The sequence below is a fragment of the Meles meles genome, chromosome 4, assembly GCF_922984935.1.
Source record: "Meles meles chromosome 4, mMelMel3.1 paternal haplotype, whole genome shotgun sequence".
Classification (NCBI taxonomy): Eukaryota; Metazoa; Chordata; class Mammalia; order Carnivora; family Mustelidae; genus Meles; species Meles meles.
This window is the reverse complement of record NC_060069.1, coordinates 4,245,241-4,256,299: the sequence shown is the minus strand read 5'-3', so window position 1 is coordinate 4,256,299 and position 11,059 is coordinate 4,245,241.

Sequence of the window (11,059 nt, the reverse complement as noted above, 5' to 3'; positions counted from 1 at the left end):
ATGTCTCTAGGAATGCATCCATTTCTTCCAGATTGTCAAATTTGTTGGTGTAGAATTGCTTATTGTATGTTCTTATAATTGCCTGTATTTCTTTGGTGTTAGTTGTGATCTCTCCTCTTTCGTTCATGATTTTATTTATTTGGGTCCTTTCTCTTTTCTTTTTGATGAGTTTGGCCAGGGGTTTATCAATCTTATTGATTCTTTCAGAGAACCAGCTCCTAGTTTCATTGATTTGTTCCAATGTTTTTTTGGTTTCTATTTCATTGATTTCTGCTCTGATCTTTGTGATTTCTGTTCTCCTGCTGGGTTTAGGGTTTCTTTCTTGTTCTTTCTCCAGCTCCTTTACGCGTAGGGTTAGGTTGTGTACTTGAGACCTTTCTTGTTTCTTGAGAAAGGCTTGTACCGCTATATATTTTCCTCTCAGGACTGCGTTAGCTGTGTCCCACAGATTTTGAACTGTTGTGTTTTCATTATCATTTGTTTCCATGAATTTTTTCAATTCTTCTTTAATTTCCTGGTTGACCCATTCATTCTTTAGGGATGCTGTTTAGTCTCCATGTATTTGGGTTCTTTCCAGCTTTCCTCTTGTGATTGAGTTCTAACTTCAGAGCATTATGGTTTGAAAATATGCAGGGAATGATCCTAATCTGTTGATACTGGTTGAGACCTGATTTGTGACCCAGGATGTGATCTATTCTGGAGAAGGTTCCATGTGCACTAGAGAAGAATGTGTATTCTGTTGCTTTGGGATGAAATGTTCTGAATATATCTGTGATGTCCATCTGGTCCAGTGTGTCATTTAAGGCCTTTATTTCCTTGTTGATCTTTGGCTTGGATGATCTGTCCATTTCAGTGAGGGGAGTGTTAAAGTTCCCTACTATTATTGTATTATTATTGATGTGTTTCTTTGATTTTGTTATTAATTGGTTGATATAGTTGGCTGCTCCCACGTTAGGCGCATAGATATTTAAAATTGTTAGATCTTCTTATTGGACAGACCCTTTGAGTAGGATATAGTGTCCTTCCTCATCTCTTATTATAGTCTTTGGCTTAAAATCTAATTGATCTGATATAAGGATTGCCACCCCAGCTTTCTTCTGATGCCCATTAGCATGGTAAATTGTTTTCCACCCCCTCACTTTAAATATGGAGGTGTCTTCACATCTAAAATGAGTTTCTTGTAGGCAACATATAGATGGGTTTTGTTTTTTTATCCATTCTGATACCCTGTGTCTTTTGATTGGGGCATTTAGCCCATTAACATTCAGGGTAACTATGGAGAGATATGAATTTAGTGCCATTATATTGCCTGTAAGGTGACTGTTACTGTATATTGTCTCTGTATCTTTCTGATCTACTACTTTTAGGCTCTCTCTTTGCTTAGAGGACCCCTTTCAAGATTTCCTGTAGAGCTGGTTTGGTGTTTGCAAATTCTTTCAGTTTTTGTTTCTCCTGGAAGCTTTTGATCTCTCCTTCTATTTTCAATGATAGCCTAGCTGGATAGAGTATTCTTGGCTGCATGTTTTTCTCATTTAGTGCTCTGAATATATCATGCCAGCTCTTTCTGGCCTGCCAGGTCTCTGTGGATAAGTCTGCTGCCAATCTAATATTTTTACCATTGTATGTTATAGACTTCTTTTCCCGGGCTGCTTTCAGGATTTTCTCTTTGTCACTAAGACTTGTAAATTTTACTATTAGGTGACGGGGTGTGGACCTATTCTTGTTAACTTTGAGGGAGGTTCTCTGCACCTCCTGGATTTTGATGCTTGTTCCCTTTGCCATATTAGGGAAATTCTCTCCAATAATTCTCTCCAATAGACCTTCTGCTCCCCTCTCTCTTTCTTCTTCTTCTGGAATCCCAGTTATTCTAATGGTGTTTCGTCTTATGGTGTCACTTATCTCTCGAATTCTCCCCTCATGGTCCAGTAGCTGTTTGTCCCTCTTTTGTTCAGTTTCTTTATTCTCTGTCATTTGGTCTTCTATATCACTCATTCTTTCTTCTGCCTCATTGATCCTAGCAGTGAGAGCCTCCATTTTTGATTGCACCTCATTAATAGCTTTTTTGATTTCAACTTGGTTAGATTTTAGTTCTTTAATTTCTCCAGAAAGGGCTTTAATATCTCCAGAGAGGGTTTCTCTAATATCTTCCATGCCTTTTTCGAGCCCGGCTAGAACGTTCAGAATCATCATTCTGAACTCTAGATCTGACATATTACGAATGTCTGTGTTGATTAAGTCCCTAGCCTTCAGTACTGCCTCTTGTTCTTTGTGGTGATTTTTCCCGCCTTGTCATTTTGTCCAGATAAGAGGATATGAAGGATCAAATAAAGTACAAAAAGGGTGGCAAAGACCCCAGAAAAATGTGCTGTAACCAAATCAGAAGAGACCCCAAATTGTGGGGGGGAGAAAGGAGATAAAAAGAGGTTCAGAAAAAAAAATTTAAAAAATAAGACAAATAAAGAAAAATGTAAAAAAGAAAGAATATATATATATATATATATATATTAGATAATCTAGTCAAAAAATATTAAAAAAGAAAAGGGTAAAAGTTTTAAAAAATGTAGCAGAAGAAGAAAAAAGAAGGAAAAAAAATTGAAAAAAAAATTGAATTAACCGCAAGACTAAAGAATCATGGGTAGAAAGCCATGAGTTCCGTGCTTTGCTTTCTCCTTCTCTGGAATTCCGCTGCTGTGTTAGGTATTGAACCTGCTTTCCTTGATAGATGAACTTCGTCCTGGCTGGATATTTTGTTGATCTTCTGGGGGAGGGGCCTGTTGTAGTGTCTCTCAAGTGTCTTTGCCCGAGGCTGAACTGTACCGCCCTTACCGAGGGCCAGACTAAGGAATCCATTCGGGTTCGGTTTCAGGAGCTTCTGTTCCCTGAACGCTTTCCGTAGAGTTCGGAGGACGGGAATGAAAATGGCGGCCTCCTAGTCTCCACCCCAGAGGAGCCGAGAGCCCGGGGCCCCACTCCTCAGTGTGCCCCCAGAGGACAGCACCCAATCACTCCCGTATCCCCAGCCTCTAGCCACGCTCCGAGCTCACCCAGCCCGCAACCAGTTCAAGGTAACCCCGAGCTGAGGGTTCAGTCCTCGGCTCTGTCTCTGTAGCCGGATTCTCCATTCTAACACCTGCGAGTTCTGCGACACTCCAACACCCCCGATCCTTCTGTGACCCTGCGGGACCTGGGGCCATGCTGACCCCGCGTGGGCTTCACCCCGGTTTAGCCTCTGAAGCAATGTCCCTCAGTGGAACAGACTTTTAAAAGTCCTGATTTTGTGCTCCGTTGCTCCGCCGCTTGCCGGGAGCCGGCTCCTCCCCCCGCAGTCTATCTTCCTGTCGTTGTAGATTCACTTCTCCGCCAGTCCTATCTTTCAGAAAGTGGTTGATTTTCTGTTTCTAGAATTGCTGTTCTTCTTCTCTTCGATCTCCCGTTGGATTTGTAGGTGTTTGCAATGTTTAGATAAGCTATCGAGCTGACCTCCCGCTACCTGATGTAGTCTCAGCCTGCTACTTCTTCGCCATCTTGACTCCTCTACATATTTTTATCTTTCTTAAACAGAAGGCACTGTAAATACTTTTCCTCATCTTTTTTTTTTTACTTAATGTTTCTTGGAGATTTTTTTCATAGTAGCATATTAAGATAGTAACCATTCCCTTTTATGACTGTATAGTATTCCATTGCATGGAATAGTTTATTCAGTCAGTTTCTCTTAATAGGTTATTTCTGGCCTTTTACCTTTCCAAATAATGTTATAGTTAAGAACTTTATACATGCATCTTCTAGTATTTTTGTCAGGGTGGTATCAAACCTATCTTTTGTTTGGTCAGTGCATCTTTATTTAGGCATATTCTTTATATTATATATATATATTTTAAACAAAGATCTAGGAATGGTAAAATCACTCTTATTTATTTGAAAATAAATTTTTGCCTTTAATAATATAGTGTTGCTGGGCAAATAATTTTAAGTTAATAGTTATTTTCTTTCAGTACATTGAAGATAGTAGTCCATCGGCCTCCATTGTTGCTAGGGAGGGGTTCACTGTTAAAACATGGAACTTTTTATTTGTAGGTAGTTGACCTTTTTTTGCTGATTGCATTAAGATATTCTTTTAGTTTCAGATTATCTACAGTTTCAGTAAAGTGTGCTTGGAATGGCTACATTTTAATTTACCTTGTTTGGTTTTCCTTTTGGTAACTTAATCTGTAACAGTCTAATCTTTAATCAGTTCTGCAAAAAATTCTTAGCCATTTTCTTTTCTATTATTACCGTTCTTCAACTCCAGCTCCGTTACCTGACCAACTTTCTCTTCTCATGCTCCTATTAATTGTGCTTTCTCATTCTACTTTCCATGTCTCTTAATTTCTCTTTCATATATACTATTATTACTTATGGTCTCTTAGTTCAGCAGTTTTGATAATTTACTTATATTATGTATTCTTGTTCACATTTTTAAAGAGTTGATGCATGTTTTTATTAAGTTGGTTTACAGTGCAAAGTAATTGTATGTGGAATAGGTACTCACTGGGATTTGTGTTGGCTCTGAAGTGACCACCAAAGTATAAAAACTGAGGGGAAAGGAGACCTCAGATACCTTACATTCCAGAGAGTCCCCTAGCAAGGGGGGCTTATCAAAGGTAGTCTCACTGACTCTGCTATCTCCAGAAATACACAGGGGATTAACTATGTAATTAGAACATGAAGGAGAAGAGGAAATCATGGGAACCAGGATAAGCCATCATTTTACTGGAGAGGGTCTCCTACCAGTAAAAACCAAGCGACGGGGGAAGCACCAAATATCTCATTAACATCTCATTCCCCAGTTGGGTAGCAGACATGCTCGTGTGCTTCTGTGGCTACAATGAGCAAGAGGTGAAGAGAACCTGAGAAAGATGGGAGGGTGGAGCATATGGGGACTCCAGGGAAGAATCAGGAGTCCTCTCTGCTATTTGGTGGGTCAGATTCATTTGAGTCAAGTAGACACTGTGGAAAGTGGTCTTGATTAACTATTTTGCCAGTTGCCACCTGAGAGAAAAGGCCACTGGGTGAGGAGATTCTAGTGGCAAGATACTGTGGTATAGACCTCCCAGGACAGAAGCTGAGTGTGGAAATACGAACTATGATGAGTCACAACCAGCTGCTCTCCTACAGATGGTGGGGGGCCTCAGAGGGTGTTCTGGAGGACTTAACAACTATTTTTGCTTTGCGTTTCTGTTTCTCTCCAGAATCTTTTTTTTCTTTCTTTGCTCAGTAGTTTTACTATTACTACATTAGAGTACACCCCTTTTCTTGTGTGTGTGTGTGTGTGTGTGTGTGTGTATGTGTGTGTGTGTTTAACATGAGGGAATACGTTTATTGCTGTTTGCTGTCTTTACTATTTTTTACTCATTTTGTTTGGCCTGTTAATCACAACACTGACCTTTTAACCTCATTAGGCTGTATTTTGACATAGAGCTCCCTGGTGTTTGATGTGATACCGCATACTAAAACGAGCCTGCTGTAGTCCATCTAGCGTTTGTTGCCAACTTCTTCCTCTGTATCCCGGTGCCCTGTCACTACCACCTTTCTGCATCGAGTGAGCCCTCCTTTGCAGTTGCAGTCACTATCCTGATGCTCCTCATGGCCAGTCCTCACATGTGCTTTGCGCTCCAATAAAGGAGTCATTTGTGCAATCAGGTGGGAAGAGATCGATTTTTCCAGAGTGATTTATACCTTCTGATAATTGAGCTATCATCAGTGACACCACTGAGCACGCAAAAGAAAGTGGCACCTCTAGTCACAGGGAGAGCTAAGTCCTTGGAAGCATCTGAAAATGGTGACAGCAACATCTGGATATCAAAATAAAATACTAGCATCAACAGGGGCCCCTGGGCAGTATATGGAAAAATTCTATATTCAAGGAAAATTCTGTTAATGAGAACTGAGGTTTTGTTTTTTTTTTTTTTTTAAGATTTTATTTATTTATTTGACAGAGAGAGATCACAAGTAGACAGACAGGCAGGCAGAGAGAGAGAGAGAGAGGGAAGCAGGCTCGCTGCTGAGCAAAGAGCCCGATGTGGGACTCGATCCCAGGACCCTGAGATCATGACCTGAGCCGAAGGCAGCGGCTTAACCCACTGAGCCACCCAGGTGCCCGAGAACTGAGTTTTGAAAGAGGTCCTAAGCAAAGCCAGAGATGTGACCTTGATATGACCCCATATTTTTGTGCTTCTTTCTATAAACAGTTTTTTTTTATCATTAACATTTATATAAACAGATTTTTAAGTAAGATATGTTCTCCTCTCCTGTGGTCTTATTACATTCCAAAGTACAGATGCACATCTCAACCATTACAATAGCATGCTGTGTGACAAGTGGCTAGGAGTGTCATACTTGATCAACAGAGAGGCTTGGGTTAGAATGCTGATGTGGTTGTTCACTTATTGCATTACCTTGGGCAAGTCATTCACCCTTTTTGAGCTTGTTTCCTCATAATACCTATTTTGCAGTGTTGTTTTGAGGGTTAAACATGAAACTGATGTAGAATCCTTTGGCACCTGGCCTGTAACTCACAAGGTTGTCTTCTCTGTAGACCATGAGAGTAAAACCCACATTGGAATGAGCTTGGACTTATATTTCTCTTCTCTTTGATTTGTTGTTTGATTTCACTGATTGGAAAGCAAGTCATACAGATTAAATTGGTAGACAAGAAGGTGATTACTGGACTTAGAAATATTAAGAATAGAGATTTAAATAGAAGTTGCAAGAAAGAAAGCTGTCTTCTGTGAAAACAGTGAATCATGGAGATGGATGGACCCTTTTATAATTTAACAGGGTTTCTAGGTCATTGGCCCTCTATTTATTGTCTGAAGCATGAACTGACCTCATTTGATGACAGTGCTAAGAACTGATGATTTCTTATCCCCAAAACAATTGTAGACAGAGGAGAAAAGGTATAAAACTCAAGAGTTTTTAAGGTTGGGGACCATCGGCTCAGGGATCATCTTCATATATATGAAGTTAAATAGTAGGCACATGAAACTTTGAATTTCCTCCCTACTTTTTTGCCAAAACCCACCAGCTCAAAACCTTGAGAACTTTGCTGTATTGCCCTTGCTTCTTGTAGTCAGAGCCTGTATATGGTTTGGAATGGGAATGCTGGAATTTAGAGCATGTCTTTCAGTAGGACATCCCCTGGACCTGATCCTGGTATATGGTCAGTGCCCTGTAAATTTTGTCTGTTATTATTTTTACTCCCAATTCAGCTTTTGTACTTCAGTCACATTGATCCTTAATCTTCCTTTGAATGTTTCTGTGTAGAGGAGTCTTTAAGTGATTAGTTTTGGATTCTTAGCTTTTATATTCTGCATTTTGAATTCTGTCCATGTAGCCAACCGACTCGTGCTAATTGCAGTGCTCTCAATATAGAAGACATTTCTTAGATACAGGGTCTATTCCAGAGCATTCGAGGAAGACTGACAGGCCATTCCAGCATGGGCTTCATTCGCATTCTACTTTCCAAATTCAGTTTTTCTTAAACTGTCCCAGAACCTGGGAATTTAAAGACCCTCATTTTAGTATCAGGGCTTTATGCAACAACCCCTCCAACCCCCCTTCACATATTCCCATTTTGGCCAGGAAATCCTATAGAAGTAGTCAGGGGACCCTGATGCCTTATTTTGAAAATGCACATATTAATGCTTATCTTCTCTTCTCAGCTCTTGATCAGAGCTTTGCCACCCTGTAGGTGAAGACGCGGTTAGGATTTTTTCCAGCCTTTGTGTTGTTTCATTTTGGTATTCTCCTTGGCTTCAGAATTCCTACCACCCCCTGCCCCTCTCTGTCACACTTTCTCTTACCGGATACCCGTCTTTCCTGGCCAGCCATATCTCAAGTCATCTGTCTTTTGGGATGAGATGTCATTACAAACCTCACAATTTTAAAGATGAAGATAATAGCATTACTATTTTAAGTAAAATTTACTGAATTTTCACCATGTATTAGACACTGTTGTAGCCACTTTATATTTATGAACACACTTAATACTCACAACTGCTCCATGAAATAGATGTAGTTTTTATCTCCATTTTATAGATGGGAAAACTGCTACAAGAGAGGATCAGTACATTGTGTAACTGCAGCAAGTGGACAACAGCTTGGTCACAGCTCTACTTGGACATTCAGGGGCTGACTGTGGAGAATTTTCTCTGTAAGCACTTCTAGGGTCTGGACACGGACATCCAGGATCCTGGCTCAGACAGTCCCAAATAAGACGCTCTTGTCATCAGCAAGAGCACAACATAAAAACATTTCCTACAAAATTTATAAAATACTGGAATAATGTCATTTCTGCAAATCTCCTTTAAAAGCACGTCTGCCAGACAACCTTTATGACAATACCTTTGTACTCAGGAAAAAAAATTATGAAATAATAAAAAAATACTAAAATAAGGTCACTTCCCTCCTCTTAACACGGTGCTGAGAAGGTATTTTTAGAGCTTGCTTTCCAAACAAAGGAAGTTGAGTTGAAGAAGTCATTTCATTTGGAAATCAGGTGAAAGTCAACAACATTAGCTTATGAAATGAAAAAACAACACATTCCCAGGAGAGTATCTCTACATGCAAACTAATTTCTAAGATTAAAAAAAAAATTAGACCTAATTCAGTCCAACAACAGGTAATTTTGAAAAGATTCTGTTTAGGAACTACCCATTAAGTAGGAGTTAGCAGCTTATAATTATTTTTTGGTTTATTCTAAAAATCACTTGCATAGGCACAGGCTATGGGGGGTGGGTGGGACCCTGATTTGAAACATGTCGCTGCCAACCAAACAATAAAATGAAGAGAACAATAAACAAAGGAAACCTTTCCAAAGGCTCTCTTCATTTACATTCTGAGATTACTGGCCTCATCTCTCTGCTGAAATAGCCTTGCGTTACTGGCCGTCCAAAAGCATAATCAGGTACTAGCGGGAGCTTTTGCTCCAGCAAACTGCACCAAGAATATTTGAATGCTGCCAAGACTATAGGTGCCTGTTTCAAGTTGTCATAGTATATGGTATACTGTGTCATAAATAAGGGAGGTATATTTATAAATCTGACATTAAAAATGTGTTCCTAAAATATCTCGTGTGTTCCCCAGCCATGTCAGCATAGAAATAATGTTTAGTATTTGTTTATTTTACTGGACCACCCCATGAACCTGGGGGAAACATGTTAGAAAAAAAATTATAGCTACGCCAACTATTCTGGGAGATACACGAGCCCTCCATGTTTATCAGGTTGAGGGCACTGTATTTTGATGTCAATAAGCAATTTTTCCAGCCCGGTCTCCTGCCCGACCCTTTTAATCCATCAATATATTATTAGAGATAAAGTTGGTGGATGCCTGCTGCAGTTAGAAGATAAATGACATCTCTGAAGTCAGGCATTAAAGACTAGATTAAGGCCTTGTGACACCGTTTTCAGTGCTCATCTGTGCACTTCTGTTCAACCTATCACACTGAGTGACAAGAAAGAAAAATAATGAACTGGGCCAGGGGAAGAAGAAGGAAAAAAAAAGGCAGAAAAAGAGAGAGATTTTTTTCCCCCTAACACACAAACTACATCAGTTCATACTCGGGATTAGACTGCATTTAAAGAAAGGAAAAAAGAAAAGAAAATGGGGAATTGGGAAGGACAGGGAAAGGGCTGTTCTATAAAGATGAAAATAGGCAAAAGGAACATTAAAGCCACGAATTCCATTTCTGCCTGGCCCGTGTGGCATTGGGTACCCCCACCTGCCTCCCAGCCTCTCCCATGCAGACGTCTCCTGGTTGGCATCCAGTTGCTCTAGGAATCTGCTCCTTCTCCGAGTTAGGAGGGCTGACATAAATCTTGCTAAGAGGCAGCGCTTGGTTCTAAATCTTAGTGAATCATGTTCTTCTATTCCCGCCAAAGGATTTCCTTCACACTGCTACCATTGGTCTGGTTGGAGGTATTGAAGGGTTTTGGAACTGTACTCTGATGGTAATTTGAATATGGCTCCTGGCTTGACAAATACACACGTTGAAGTTTTTCTGATTGTGTGGAATCCAGTAGAAACAAATTAATGTGAGGTGGAAGCAAAAGGAAGGGGAGATGTAGGCCGGGGGCGAGGGCCTAGGTTTGTGGACAGGGGACCTAGAGTCTACTCTAAAACTGATTTGCCTTCTTACTCTGTTTCAATCCCTTGTGTAGGAAAAAACCACCCCCTCCCCATATGTCATGCCGTGTTTGTGAGGACAGAAGGGACACTTTCCTTATTGAACACTTTTGTTCCCAGCATTTCAATAATCCTCCTCAGAACGCAAGTGCTTGAGACATTTTGTGCATTGTGGTGTTCCTGGGACCCTCCACAGTGGGACATGTAGAATGCCCTCCACTGATATTTGGTAACTAACTGAGAATTCACAAACAGCTATCTCTGACACCAAGCTCCTGCTAAATGTCTTAGGTAAATGCTTCTGCCATCATAAATATCCCTTGCCTCCAATTAAATACTTGGCTTTCTGGCTCTTAGTAAGCTTCTCCTGCTGTTAATCTCATCACCTAGGGTCAATACATTCTATCTGTTTCCAGGTCCTGGACTTTGCTTCTTTCTTGCATATCCCTTGTTCCTTACCCCCTTTCTGTACTCCCAGTTCAGGGCTTCTTTGTCCCAGACTTCATCTCCCCATGGTCTCTGTCCTTCATGTCCATTGTACCAGCTGTTGCCAGATTAGTAGTCCCTAAACCCTTAACTATGACCTTTCTGGCTCAAAACTTCAAATTCCTTATTATAGCATTAAGACCCTCCAGAATCTGATCCAACTGCTTTTCCAGTCTTTTTTTCTATTCTTCCTCTAAAACTCTTCTGCAAAGTAGTTGACATGCTTCAGACATGGTTATTATTTACTCATCTCTATCTAATTACTTTTGTTCTCCCTTGTGTTAAAATTTTCTTCCTGGGCGCCTGGGTGGCTCAGTGGATTAAGCCACTGCCTTTGGCTCAGGTCATGATCTCAGGGTCCTGGGATCGAGTCCCGCACCGGGCTCTCTGCTAGGCAGGGAGCCTGCTT